Here is a 12244-nt window from a genome sequence, read left to right on the forward strand (position 1 = left end):
TGAATTTCGTGCTGGCGCCAGTGATACTAATACTATAAGTATGTGAAATGCACTAACTAATAATAAAAAATCAATGAGTGAGGTGTAGAATTACAGTGAGTCATAACTGAGTTGATAGTAAAAACACCGTGAGCCAGGTGCATGGCGACTGAGTGGATGTTAAAAGAACAGTGGCACGGTGCGTGGCGCGCTGCTCTTAAATATTCGCGTAGTAGCTTGCGACGCCAGCAACAGCGCCGATGCCTGTTGCTATGCCGAAAATCATCGTGACGTCAGAGAACGAAGCTCTGGAATGTTCTAGAAGCGTCAAAGGACACAGCCTTGGAAGGTTCTAGAAGTTTTATCGGCGTAGCTATGAGGAAATATTGTCGTATATTTGAATTTAAGGCATAGAAAAATTCCCGGATTCGCTGAATCGTATTTACAAATATGAGCGTCCGGGAGCTTGTACTTTTCCCAATTTTAAATTCTGCTTAAACTGCTTCAATCTCGAACATTCCGCCCGACATCATAAATTTGTTGATGATGAAATTTATTCTTCAGGGATTGGTATTACGACAGGTTTATAAATTATAAATATAATTCTAGTAAGGGTGTGGGGAAGATGTGTCTTGAACTGAGTGAGCATGTTTCTGTCAACCTTTCTCGTGATGCGCGAGACTTGATCCATGTGAGAGTTCTCAAGAAGTTCTCTGCCTTTAATAGTGTTTCCATTACCCTTAAAGTCCTTGCTCCTTCTTAAAGCTTCCCTTGATATATGGAATGTAAGCGACGGCTCATGTTTTTTTTTTTTGTTTAACGGGTGATGAATTTAAACAAATGGCAGTCCTTCTTAGTAATTTACCCAGCGTTGAATGTCTGTATTATGTCTCAGTGATGATTTGATTTAGTTTCCGTCGCCAATAATGTTGTACCGGATCTTGCTTCTAGTTGACATTGTTTGTCATCCAATGTAGATTAGAATGGTGATGATTCTGGCGATTTGTTCCGTGGTGGTCCGGTCCACCACAATGAATGTTCTTGATTTTATGTTGCACACATGCCCCGTGCACCGTCTGCTGGATTCGATGTTCCAGGGGCATCTCCAGTGTGCGTTTGAAGTTCGATCTTAAATGCTGGCAACCCTGTTTTTCACGTATTTCTTTCATCTTGATAGATGGGACTTTATCCATGTGATTCGTGAGTCAATCCAGAGATGGGTTGCCTTGACGTCCATTTTCAATGTGGCGAGGACGTACTATGTGAGCTTCAAAGGAGTAACGCTGCAGCAAGCTCTGGTCTTGGGATTGTCGTTAGAGTGAGGGGAGTCACTTTTGTCTTGGGACACATTAATGTAGTCATTATTTTATTTTGGTCGTGTACTGATGCGTACATGACTGCCGACATCGCCAATTTTTATACATCAGAGAATCTATGTAGTTCTCCATGTTGAACCACGTGATATGTAAGATTTGCTGAATCGTATTTACAAATATGAGCGTCTGGGAGCTTGCACTTTTCCATAATTTGAAATTCAGCTTAAACTGCTTCAATCCCCAACAGATATAAATATATTTTTTCTTATTAAAATAAATTAGATTATTATCAATACTCTCAGCACTGAAACTTTTAGAAATATTTCTTCTGAATGTTAAATAAAGAATTAGTATTTCTCACAATTTTGAGCAATTGTTAAGAGTATGTACTGACTGCTTAAAAATAAATTAAGTGGACAATGAGCTTTATTATTATTATGAAACTTATATATATATAACATTTTTCATAGTTATATTAATAATTTATTGAGAGTTGATAAAATTTAAAATAAATAATCATAATAATGAATATATACATATTTAAAAAGCCATGAATGTATCAATTAGAAAAATTTGTTTATTAAATCAGATAAATTATTACAAAAGTATTAAACAAAGTACTGACTTTTCTCAAATTAAATAAATATCTTTTATCTTTGAACTCTTTAAGAAAATATATTTGCTAGATTAATAAAATTAAATGCAGATATTATGTAATATAATAATTGCCTATCACTAAATTATAATAATATTATTTTAATAAATTATCCCTTAAAGAAGGTACTATATAAAAAGTTTTAATAGTCCTTCAATCGTGTATAATTTGATTTTCTTTAGATACCATATTTATTATTTTATAATGCTATATTATAATTTATAAATCTTTTTTTCAATTATTTGAAAAGGCTGTCCGTAATATTGGGAAGTGTAGAAAAATCGAACTTTAAATAATTTCTATTTCTCTTTACAAGTATTTGTCTATTTTGAATTAGCATATTAATGTAGGCGCATCTTTTTTCAAATATAATAAATTAAATATCTATTAAAATATAAAAACTTTATGGCTCATTTGAAAATACAACTAAATATTCTCTATGTTATTTTGCTTGTATGTGCATATATAAGTATATACATATACCTTAAGTATATGCATATAATAAAAACACTGTCTTCAAATAAATTTATTTACGTCTATTAATAGTGAATATCATAAAACAGTCGCGTTTCAACATAATTTTATTGATGTTATTCCAGCCATAAACGTTTCTTATGGTGTTGTAATGTGATAATTAAATATAGTTTTGTACTATTGAACAAATTTATTTACCTTATATTAACTGTATTTACAAGTTCGCAAAAGATAACTTTTTTTTTTAGATTTTATAATCGCATTTTAATAATCAGATATTTTAACATATAGGTAGTAATATATTTTTTAAAATAGTAAATTTTATAAATAAATAAATATACTAGTTTTAATTATCTAATTTTGTTACAGATTGCAGCAATTTTATGCGAACAACAGGCCTAACCTCATCACACGCGTTCCATCGACTCACTGCCTACATAGACGTCACGGAATCATAAGAGTCGGTGGACGACTAATGAATGCGGCAATATCAAAAAACAGAAAGCATCCAGCCTTCTCCCGAAACCATCGTCCAACTCAGACTCACTCAGTGTACAAAAAAACACTGAGAAGAATCATTAGGCGAATCCAACAATTAAACGAAGTTCGAATGATCAAAGAATATTGTCATGACAAAAACGTCCTACGGCCAGCAAGGACGCCAAGGGATCACCATATGCACGGATTGTCAACAACAGCATTCTGTGACTGCATTCCCCAAATGTAAGCAATTGTCAGTCACAGAGAGAAAATGATTCAAGGAAGAGCAACGACTATGGTCTAACTAGTTGCGTATCACACAACTTACAAGTGCATCAACCCAGAAATGGTAACAGATGACCTGGATGGCATCACCACTGCACTTTACCAGTGACGTTACACGGGCGTTCACCACGCTCATTCGGCCATCCAATGCTACTAAGATCGAGTCCAACCTAAGCAACTGTATGTCATCACTAACCTCACTGAAGAGATAATCGTTCAAAGACAGGAAGAACGTCGGTGCCAACCTCGGAGGACAGAAAGAAATGTCAAACGCGGTAAACGGAATCCACTGACATCGCCCTAAGCAGACACAAGTTCATGAGACCAACTAGGATCTACAAGGAATCTATTGGATCGACAATCACGCATAGTAGACATGTCATGAATCTGGAGATGAGAACACGCCGCACTACAACTGGAACCAACTGCAGAATCGCGGCATGGCGGGCGGTTCCAGTGAGAAAAACGGCAATTAATTCATCGCGCTGTCCTCGTCACAGATCAATGACAACCATAATGTAAGTGGCCAATCGCCAGAGTCATGAAACTGCACCCCCGAAAAAAATGGACTGACCAGAGTGGTAACATTAAAAACCGCTTCTTGGACAATCACAAGACCAGTTCACATCCTTGCAGCTCTGCCAGTTCCCATCGAAGACACGAATATTAAACATCAATAAATTGATGATGGCGGGCGGAATGTTACTGATTGCAGCAATTTTATGCGGTAAACAAAGTCGGAGAGGTAAAGTCGCCTATGTTTAGTTAGAAAAACTTGCGCCGAGTCATCAACAATTCTGCGAACTCGAAAGGCCTCAGTACGCAGAATAGTCGAATGTACGACCATAATTCTAGAAGTATTAACACGTGAACCCTACAAAGCTATGCCCTATTGACGTCACGAAAAATAGCGCTGTCGGCGCATCGAGTTGGTCCGAGAATATTTAAGAAGCCGCGCTTGACGCTCTCGCTCTCTTACTAGTTCAATCAAGCATTCATCAAGATCGAATCGCCGTCCTACAGATCGAACCCAGCTCAACGTAAGCCAAGCTAGTCTCGGCCACCCAACACTGCACAGAACGACTCCAGCCCAACGGAAGCCAAACTCACTAGGTCCACCAACGCTGCAGAGATCGACTACAGTCAACGAAAGCCAAGCTCACGGCCTACCAAGCTACTACACGGAAGGACTCCACACACGTAAGCTACGCTATTACACACGTTCTTACGGATCACTGATACACGGTTCCCATCAACTAAGTAAGCAGCAATATTAATAAGTGGTATTCGGTACGAGGAACACTCCCACCTGTCAAGCAGTATATCCTCCCTCCCACTAGACCGTTACAGCATGCATTTCGCTAGCGGCAACGGCATCATCACTACCCTGCATCAGTGACGTCACACAGGCGTCCCCCACTCAGGCCGCTACAGCTCTTCTCGGCAGCGACAAAGGCGGCATCATCGCTGCCCCTTATCAACGCGAATCTCCCACTACCACTGCGAGTTCATAACTACGAGTAGGAGAATCAGGAACCAAGCTACCAAGAGTACACTTACAGGATTCTTGTCGCTCATATTAATTAAAGAAACTCTCCTCTACTCATTGTATCATACATTCATTTCGACATCCATAGATCACTGACTATTTATTATATTTATTATATTCAATAAAGGGAAAGACACCACATTCTATTGGCAGTATTGAATTATTACATTGCCCCTTCCACTTGCCAGCAAGCCTCCATCAACCATCACAGGGAGGCTTTTAGTCTGATCCCAGACAAATTTTATTTCATTTTTATTAAATAATAATGATATATATTTCAAATAATTAATTTTTTTAGGGTTTTTATAATATTCTATATTTTGAAGTAATTAATTTTGATTTCATGAAAGTGTTAGTTTTCTTTTCATTATATAATTTATTTAAATGTAAATGGAAAAATAATATGATATGAGTAAAGATAATCCTGAATTACAACATATTACATTTAAATCGCTTATAATTATATAAATACTTTAGGAAGTTTTGGTTTAATAATTTTGATTATACTTCTATTAATTATAAAATAAAAATATAAAAATTAGGATAATATAATTTTGTTGCTTATTATTTAATCTTTCTAATTTTTTTACTAATTCAACGTTCAAAAAAAGAGATTAATATGATTGTTGGAATAAGAAGAAAAGAAAAAATTGTAAATATTATATATCACGATTACTAATGTAAGCCTGGAATTTTAATATTTAAATATTTTTAATATTTCCTAATTTACCGAAATATTAAACAAATTCCAAATCATTGAAATATTTAGAAACTGCTTCAGTTATTATTTTTAATAATTAATTATTTTTAATCATGCATTATTATTATTTATACCTATCTCCATTTAAATTGACAGAGAACTTATCTGTTACTACAATCAATTTTTGTAACCCGAAATATTTTAATGTTTTATTATAATTAATAATTTAATAATACATATAAACACAAACTCACACACAAATATATATATATATATATATATATATATATATATAAATTATTAAAAATATTTAAAATTATATATTTTCATTATTTTCATATCTGCAAAGATGAATATTGTAATATACAATATAAAATAAATATTGACACTAATTTTCGAAAGTAGCGAATCAAAAGTAATACTTAATTTTATTGTAAAAAATATTTTTTTATTATTATTCCTCACTAATAATATATTTAAAACTACACATATTTGTCGTATTGATAAAAGAAAAGTAAATAAGATTTTTTACATGTATAACACACATAATACTGGTTGTAACTATCATTAAATTTTTTTAAAAGAAAAATATGTGTAAAAATTGTTTAGAAATATATGGAGGTTTAGAAAAATAGATCAAATATGAAAGAAAATCAACAAAAATAATTGAAGATGCTTAAAATAAAAAAAAATAGATAAAATTATATTTATAATAAACTAGTTTCTACTTAGTATACAAAAAATGATTGGACTCAACAATAAAATACTAAAAATATGTTACTTATTTATGCAACATGTAGGCATTATCAAATTTTATAATGAAATGTAATAAATAATTAAAGTAACCAATAGGATAATAGACGGTTCATTGAGATCAAAGCTAATAGATTGTCAATATAGATTATCAATTTATCAGATTAAAAATGACAATTTTAATTAACTATAAATCAAAAAGAAAAAAATTATATAGATCTATAAGTCAACGAATATTTTTGAAATATCTATTTGAAAAGTAGAATTTTTATTTATAAAAATAATGATAACAATTCAGAAAATTAATGTGTAAATAATTATGAAACATAATTGTTACATTTTATGTAGAATTAAGATTCTAGAAAAAGGATTAAGAGAAATGTTATATTCTAAAATAAATTTCTAATACTTCAAGGAACATAGTCCCAATAATACATCATGTCAACAAATTATTGTATATTGATTTAGATAATTCCTAGCTCGAAAATATGTTACGAAGCAAACTATTTACATAAAAGATGAACCTCAAAAAAGAAATACAAATTTAAAGAAGCACGTTAGTACTTTCTAGGAGATGATCGCATACAGTTAAGATATTGCAATAAATACTCCAATTTTTTGTAACTTATGTGAATAGTTACCAAATTTATCTTGATTTTATGATTCCTCTATTAATCATTTAATTTCACTGACAAATGGAATTAAATAAAATAAAATTAAAAATATTAGCTGATATGAAACTTTTATTTTACTTACTGTAAGAATTGTGTTCTGTAACTGTATAATTACATTAAATCTATCCACAATTAATGTGTTATGATTCTGATTCGACTTCAACTGGTGTGCCTAATGTTGTGTGTATACTTTTTATAATTTATTTTGTGAAATTATTTGTTTAGTCTAGTTAAAGGTTTTTAATTCAAATTATTGGTATATATCAATATATTTTTCGTACGTATTTATAAAATCTTATTAATTAAACTATAAAATTATATATATTTACTTATTTATACTAATATATGAAAAGATTAATATATAATATAATAATATATACGATAAAAATTCAATATCTATATATGTATATATATATTAAGTATAAATCTAGAATATTTTTAGTATATTGAAAAAATATACGTTACTTTCATGAATTCTTGTATTTACATAATCAAATACAAATTATTTGTTCTATATAGTAAATTAATTATGATAAAATTATTTCAATAGAAACAACGTTTCTCAAAAATTATGTACGAACCAACTATGATAAAATAGACGATAAAATTTATGAAAATATTTTATGAGATAACAGATACGAGTCATAAGTTAAATAACACGATACAAGTTAAAGAAACATGTAAATAGTAAAAAAGTGTAATTTTGTATTTTTAACTGATAAGTAAAGTTCTGACTTACGCTACACCTCAACTATTTCACAATTTTGTCTCATATGCATAAACAAGTTTTTATGTTAATATAAAATTATGGTTATCTCTTAAATAGAAATAGAAAAAAAATATAAAAAATCTAATATACTAATTTTCTATGAATATTTTTTTGTGTATTTAATTAAAATGTAATTTTTTATATTGGATGCATATGAAACTTATTACTAATTTATTTTGAAACAAAATCATTTATATTTAAAATTGTTATGAAATTTATATGAAAATTGTTTATATATATATTTATACACATTGAAATATTATTATATACATAGGAGTCTTCATACAAGGAATTTAATAAAAATTATAATTGTTTTTAAATTGAATATCGTATTAAAATTTAGATACTAAATTTCGTATAAATATAAAAAAACGTGCTTAATCTCTACTAAAGATATTATTTACGATGAATTCATTTTAATGAATTACGATCTGCAAAACTAAAGTAAAGGTCTAAACGTCATACGTAATAAGAACAAAAAATACTTACTCTGCGAAGATCCACTAGTGTGATTCTATTTCCTCGTACATTCTTGGATCTTCTCAATTGTCCAATAAGTGGCAGGCGATCAATGGTAATGAATGAAGTATTTGAATCCTCGACTTCCACGTCAGTTGGATCATTACATTCTTGAAATACCTCTTTCTTTAAATCTTTCCTCTTTGCTAACTAAACATAACGGATTGTCATGCTTTCCGAAATATGCGAATACGTACACTAACACATGAATACCTTTAGCGACGAGATCAATTTTCACTTATATATATCAATTATAGAACGATTAGAAAAGTAGACAACTTTTTCGATAAAACAGAAATTTTTATTTGAATTACTGCAGAAATTCGTGTGTATCTATCCATTTAGTAATCTATTAATTTTATACATGACATTGCAAGTTTCACATCGTTTAAAAAATAAAAATATTGCAATAATTATAAATACATAATATGGTTTCATTTATGTTTTTGAAAATTTATATATTTTTAGACTAGTAAGGTAAATTCTTAGCAAAAAAGTAGTTTTATTCATCTAAGAGAACAATAACACTGTTACGTAAAATAACAGAATACTTATCTTTAATTTTATTTACATAAATTAACGATTACAAATTAAATAAAGTATTTTCATTTATTTTTCTTCTTGTTAATTCAGTTGTTATTATTTAATTAGCTTATGTTCGTTTCTTCAATAAATTTATTGATTTTAATATGTGACATATTGTACAAAACTAAATTGTTAGTAATTATTTGAATATCTATATAATTTCCTTCAGTGTAATTATATATATATATATATATTTTTTTATATAAATTATTATTTTTATATATTTTCTGAAGCACGAGTATACTTTCCATATAATACTTTTTTAATTTATAGTGCGCTTTCAATTAAAAATAAATAAAAATAAAACATATAAAAAGGTAAGGCAAATATTTATTATAATTTATCATAATCTTATTACCACATTCTTATATTTTGTAAATGAAATTCGTTCAATTATTTTAAATATTAAAATAATCTAAACATAAAATTGAAAAATTAAGAAATATGCGTTTATATAATTTTTATACTCTTAAAAGTATGGTGTTACTTGTAGTAAAATTGTTATTTTTGTTATCGTAAATTGTTATCGTAATATCAATTCAATGATACTACTATTAGATAAGAACTAATCATAAATAAAGAAAAACATTAATTTTGCAGATTTTCTAATGTAGTATTGCATTACATATATTAAATGCAATTTACATTTTCTAAAGCTATTGATTTTAGCTATTGATAAAATTTTTTTAGTGTAATAATATTGATATCTCATTTTAAATACTCCTATATATGGATATGATTTATAATATGTTTAAATACTTTACCTTGTAAGTAAATTTATTTTAAATTCATTAACATTATATATCCATATTGAACCTTAGACCTTGTGTAATCATATATATATATATATATATATTATATACGACAGTAAACTATATAGAGTATCATTGACATACATATATAATTTTATTAGTTTATTATCCTACATATCATTTTTTGTATAAATATTAAATTATAAATAATTACAATAAATTCATACATATTGTATTTTAAAAATTATCAATTTTCATTCATAAATATAAAAGCATATTACCTCTATTCTCAATTCCTAAAAAAGTGTATGGATGATGAATTAAGAAGTTATCATTCTATTTTCTACTATTATTGTTCTATTATAAAATAGTACAAGTGCAATTAAATATTTAATAGAATAAAATAAAATCTTACAAGTAACTATCTATTTCTTATTTTTGATAAAAAAATCATTCATATAAACACTGATTACAGTACATTTTATTAATCATTCCTATTTCATATACAATAATCTCAAATTATAAAATAGATGTGCTAAAAATATATTATAAAATATACAAAATATTATTCAATACAATGCTGTTTGATAATAATTCAATATAATAATGTTTGTTCAATCAAATGTTTTACTAAATTAATGATTAAAACATAATATTACTACTTTTATTTTAACAATTACTAAAATATAAAATATTTATTCATTCAAGGTAATTCTAATACTCAAAATATTAATAAGATAATACAAGCCTCCGTTTGTAATAGTAAAGGATATTAATTTAAACGAAAAAGTGAGGAAACATAAAATATCATGAAAATAAAATAAAATGAATAAAAACGTATATTCAAATTAAAAGAAACACAGATCATTGAAATAAGTTTCAATATATCTTACTGTATTTATTAATCAAAAGTATATTTACTTTTTTGCATATAAACTACAGAGTTTGAAATAATTTAAAACACTTTTATGAATATAAAATTACCATAGCTGAAATATAAACATCGCCAAATCAAACACTTTGTCATTTACATAATTAGCTTCAGCACATTTTAGAAAATACGAGATTGAGTGGGCGAACGACATGCATTTAAAAATGTTTATTTAAACTTTAATTATATAAATCTATTATTAAATCAATGTTTTAACATATAATTTGAATAAGAATATTAATATAGCAATATCCAATATATAATAAAAATGATAACACATTTATTAATAAAATAGTTAAATTAGTAAATTTCAAATTTTATCTTATAATTTTACTTTTATTTATTTGAAAGTCAAATAATTAATATAAAAATATAAAAAATTATTAAATAAATGCACATTTCTCTGTATAAAATTTTGATCAAAGTAAAAAAAATGTAAATTTAGAAATCTATTAATACCGCGACTTCTTTTTTATCTTCTAGCCTAACATGTTAGTTGAAATATTGTCTATAAATTTTGGATTCATTAACTCATTTATTTATAATATTTATAATATCTGGCATGTAACAGTCTAGGTTTTATTAATCATTCCAAGAACTGGAAATCGTTCAAGAATTATATGGACCTATTTGATTTGGGCCATTTTTATCTAACTTCATACCTTTAAATAATATTTTAGCTTTTCTCTAAATATTGAAAAGAGCTTCAAATTTATTTAATCAACTCTTTTATCCATTCCAGAAATACTCTAAATTACTTTTTGAAATAATAAAAGTATAGTAAATATATAATCAAAGCTGCTCATGTTCATCATCAAGCTTTATTTAAACACAATCTTGTTTAATTAATTTCTTATCGTTGCTTGTATTAGGTAGGATAGTGAATACTATAGCTTATAGTTTGCTTAATACACTAACAAAAAGCTTTCGTATACTAAAATACAAACCACGTATAATGTCTCATTCTTTTTTCTTGTGCAATTCATGCCTCTAACCTAATCAAATCAAAACATTTATAAATACCATGATAATAATTGTATGTGATATGTTACTATCTACTGTCTTGATTAATTAAAAAAATCAATTTTATTCGGTACGTACTTGTTTTTAAATCTTATATAAATCTACTTTTTATATATTATTTTATTTTATATTAAAAAGATCCTATTATTTCATATAAATATATTTTAAAATGTTTTTAATAAAATAATTTTAAAATAAGTTAAGGATATAACTTTTTTAAATTAATATAAAATTTATTTATATAATATTTATTATAAAAATAACTAGAACTAACCATAATGTATTTTCTTAATATATATTATACAAAAAAATATTTAGTAGATATTGTTGTTAAAAGTGCCGATAATAAGTTTTAACAATTTAAAATAATCAGGAAAAGTCAAGGAAAGCCTTAGTTTTGTCTGTTTAACACTAAAGTGGATACTTTATTACTTAATTCCTTAAATTGGCTAACAATTCGTTAAATTCAAATTAATTGTTTGTCAAGCATTGTTTGTGCCTTTGTCAATAAAGGCTTATATTTGTTCATTAATGATATAGATTACGAAATATAGAAAATCATTATATATATAAAATAAACTTTGAAATTTAAATTAATGCTATAATTTAAAAATTACTGTCTAGTTTTAGAAACTATTATGATTTTATATAATGATCAGCAGAAACAGGTTTCTGAAATCAATGACCTACTAATGTATAACGCTGTATATGTTATGATATAGATAAAAATCAAAAATTAAAATTAATTTGAAATTCTCAAATAGAAATATAAACTTTTTTTATATAATTTTTTAAATATA

Source organism: Ceratosolen solmsi, unplaced genomic scaffold, assembly GCF_000503995.2.
Source record: "Ceratosolen solmsi marchali unplaced genomic scaffold, CerSol_1.0 scaffold29, whole genome shotgun sequence".
Taxonomy (NCBI): domain Eukaryota; kingdom Metazoa; phylum Arthropoda; class Insecta; order Hymenoptera; family Agaonidae; genus Ceratosolen; species Ceratosolen solmsi.